Here is a 4,307-nt window from a genome sequence, read left to right on the forward strand (position 1 = left end):
ATTCACCATCACTTGTCACTTTGATCCCCGAAGCCATTGTCATCTTTGGAATAAATATTAAAATAACAAAGCACCAATATACTTACCCCTGATCCGCAGAAGTCCACGAGTGTCCCATGATGATCTTGCGTGGAAAACAGCAGCATGAGCTGATGCTACCGTTCTCTACGGGCTCCAGGAAACCAGTGTCGGGAGGTAGGTATCCTTCCGCCCTGTATTCCTCCGCCACTGTAAAAAAAAAGTCCCTAGTCTCATTTTATGGCATTGTTGTGTGAGAAATTTCCCATGCAGCTTTTGCCATAAAGTGAGACTAGGGACTTTTCTTTTTTTTACAGTGGTGGAGGAATACAGAGCGGAAGGATACCTACCTCCTGACACTGGTTTCCTGGGGCCCGTAGAGAACGGTAGCATCAGCTGATGCTGCTGTTCTCCACGCAAGATCGTCGTGGGACACTCGTGGATTTCTGCGGATCAGGGAGTATATTGTTTGTTTGTTATTTTAATAGTTATTCCAAAAATGACAATGGCTTCGGGGATCAAAGTGACAAGTGATGGTGAGTATGTACTCTATGTTACATGTACTGTATGTCTATATGTATGTATTGTATGAATGTATTGTATGTAGTATATATGTATGTTGCATGCATGTAGTATATATGTAGTATATATGTAGTATGCATGTTGCATGCATGTGGTATATATGTAGTATGTATGTTGCATGCATGTAGTATATATGTATGTTGCATGCATGTAGCATATATGTAGCATGCATGTTATATATATGTAGTATGTATGTTGCATGTAGTATATATGTTGTATATATGTATGTTGTATGCATGTAGTATATATGCTGTATATATGTAGTATGCATGTAGTATATATGTTGTATATATGTAGTAAGCATGTTGCATGCATGTGGTATATATGTAGTATGTATGTTGCATGCATGTAGTATATATGTAGTATGCATGTTACATGTAGTATATATGTATGTTGCATGCATGTAGTATATATGTAGTATGTATGTTGCATGTAGTATATATGTTGTATGTATGTATGTTGCATGCATGTAGTATATATGTGGTATATATGTAGTAAGCATGTTGCATGCATGTGGTATATATGTAGTATGTATGTTGCATGCATGTAGTATATATGTAGTATGCATGTTGCATGTAGCATATATGTATGTTGCATGCATGTAGTATATATGTGGTATATATGTAGCATGCATGTTGCATGCATGTAGTATATAGGTTGTATATATGTATGTTGCATGCATGTGGTATATATGTAGTATGCATGTTGCATGTAGTATATATGTATGTTGCATGCATGTAGTATATATGTAGCATGCATGTGGTATATATGTAGTATGTATGTTGCATGTAGTATATATGTTGTATATATGTATGTTGCATGCATGTAGTATATATGCTGTATATATGTAGTATGCATGTAGTATATATGTTGTATATATGTAGTAAGCATGTTGCATGCATGTGGTATATATGTAGTATGTATGTTGCATGCATGTAGTATATATGTAGTATGCATGTTACATGTAGTATATATGTATGTTGCATGCATGTAGTATATATGTAGTATGTATGTTGCATGTAGTATATATGTTGTATGTATGTTGCATGCATGTAGTATATATGTGGTATATATGTAGTAAGCATGTTGCATGCATGTGGTATACATGTAGTATGTATGTTGCATGCACGTAGTATATATGTAGTATGCATGTTGCATGTAGCATATATGTATGTTGCATGCATGTAGTATATATGTGGTATATATGTAGTACGCATGTTGCATGTAGTATATATGTAGTATATATGTATGTTGCATGCATGTAGTATATATGTGGTATATATGTATGTTGCATGCATGTGGTATATATGTAGTATATATGTATGTTGCATGCATGTAGTATATATGTGGTATATATGTAGTATGCATGTTGCATGCATGTGGGATATATGCAGTATGCATGTAGTATATATCTAGTATGCATGTTGCATGCATGTAGTATATATGTCGTATGTGTGTTGCATGCATGTAGTATATATGTAGTATGTATGTTGCATGTAGTATATATGTAGTATGCATGTTGCATGCATGTGGTATATATGTAGTATGTTGCATGTAGTATATATGTTGTATATATGCATGTTGCATGCATGTGGTATATATGTAGTATGTTGCATGTAGTTTATATGTTGTATATATGCATGTTGCATGCATGTAGTATATATGTTGTATGTATGTTGCATGCATGTAGTATATGTATGTTGCATGCATGTAGTATATCTGTTGTATATATGTGTGTTGCATGCATGTAGTATATATGATACCCCGCCCACCATTCCAGGAGTAAGCAGCACTGAACATGAGCTCCTGAACTTTCATCACTTTATACCTTGTAAAGAGGAAACTTTAGGACACAACCTGGAAAAATTCATCCCCGTGGAATACAGAAGTGAGCAGGACGGAGCCGGACTAAAGATTTTATGAAAAAGGAGGAAAAAATAAGTTCCAAAGGAGAAAACAAGAATCCCCTGGAGGACAGACAGCAACCACCAGGCAGCACCAGGTCTGACATCCAGAGGACAGCACCCGCAGGTAGGACCATCCTCAGCCTCACCACACTCAGAATCTTGCTAGAACTTAAAACTATCAGAAATAAGAATTAGAATTAGAATTATAAAAATGGAAAATGTTAATTTGGAACAAGGGAAACTGAACAAAGTAAATGTTGATAGAGAGCCGGAGACACAAAGCAGCAGGGGGTCTAAGGCTGGTTTCACATTTGCGTTTTTTTGCGCTGGAAAAAAACGCATACATGCGCATGCGTTTTTTCCCCTATATTTAACATGGGTGCGCATACCTGCGCTCTGGTAAGCGCATGTATGCGATTTTCATGCGCTGCGTTTTTTTGGGGTGTGCGTTGGTATTTTCCAGACGCAGCATGTTGCATTTTTTGGCCCTTGAAAAAAGCGCATGCGCACGTATGCGCACGTTTTGCGCTAAAAATGGCCATTATAGCCTATGGATGCGCATACGTGCGCACTGGCATGCGCAGGTATGCGTTTTTTTAGCGCTGCGTTTTTTTGGTGGTGTCCACTTGTTGTCCTAGTTATAATCTTCTAAAGTAAAAAAAAAAAAGTCTATATAAAGGAGGTGCCTGCCAAAACTCTGCCACTACTACACTGACAGATTGAAGAGCAGACAGTCAACCAAGAACCCATTATATCAGCGAAGAATGTGAGTATATTACATTATATGCCTGTCCTTTTAAATTATGTATGTACTAATGATTTTTATTATTTTTACATGCAGTATGTCTTCAGAATCAGAGTATTCCCCATCGCGGCAGGAATTGGCGCAAGCAGACCGTGAGGTGATTATTTTCGTGCATCTGGTAAGTATATCTGCTGCTTCTCCAAATCTCTCACGTTTTTTTCAACTTTTTTAAGACATCGTCATCATCATCTTCTGCGGACGGGACTAGTGAGGGCGAAGAGCAGGAGCAGCGAAGCCAAGTCCCGGTGGTGATACGGAATGTAAGTATCAAATGATTTGTAATGTTCTTTATTTTTTATCTTCTATTTTTACTCTTTTTTATGTTTCTTTTTTTGTAACTTTTTATTCAATTTAAATTTGATTATTCTAATGAATGTGTTTTGTCTAGGTTCCACAACGGGATGAAGACGTCTACCTGGATAATGAGCAGCTCATCAGCCTGGTCCAGGAGCGTTCGCCGTTGTGGGACAGCCGTGACCGGCTGCACAAGGACATTGTGGTGACCCGGCGGCTATGGAATGAGGTGGCCGCAGCGTTGATGGATGGCTGGGACAGCGCCACAGCATCCTCCAAAAAGGCGTTTAGTGAGTATTTCCCTGCTCTGTATTGTGCCGCAGTGACTGTTGTCCTTGACGGCACTGTTGGGTTTCGTGCTAGGCATATTCTAGCAGGAAACCCAACAGTGTAATCGGGGTCTACAGTGACTGCTTTGAGTATTGTATTGCTACATTGTGCCGCAGTGACTGTTGTCCTTGACGGCACTGTTGGGTTTCGTGCTAGGCATATTCTAGCAGGAAACCCAACAGTGTAATCGGGGTCTACAGTGACTGCTTTGAGTATTGTATTGCTACATTGTGCCGCAGTGACTGTTGTCCTTGACGGCACTGTTGGGTTTCGTGCTAGGCATATTCTAGCAGGAAACCCAACAGTGTAATCGAGGTCTACAGTGACTGCTTTGAGTATTGTATTGCTACATTGTGCCGCAGTGACTGTTG

General features: G+C 38.8%; 1 long non-coding RNA gene across 1 annotated transcript; it reads left to right on the top strand.

The window, feature by feature from the left end:
- The first annotated feature begins 3,049 nt into the window (after positions 1-3,049).
- Positions 3,050-3,972, top strand: LOC141089565 (uncharacterized). Its single transcript, XR_012232326.1, has 3 exons — positions 3,050-3,409; positions 3,486-3,572; positions 3,701-3,972. It is a non-coding gene; the product is annotated as an uncharacterized lncRNA (long non-coding RNA).
- The last annotated feature ends 335 nt before the right edge of the window (positions 3,973-4,307 follow it).

The sequence above is a fragment of the Dendrobates tinctorius genome, unplaced genomic scaffold (genome assembly GCF_039654945.1).
Source record: "Dendrobates tinctorius isolate UK_male_01 unplaced genomic scaffold, ASM3965494v1 ptg000008l, whole genome shotgun sequence".
Lineage (NCBI taxonomy): Eukaryota > Metazoa > Chordata > Amphibia > Anura > Dendrobatidae > Dendrobates > Dendrobates tinctorius.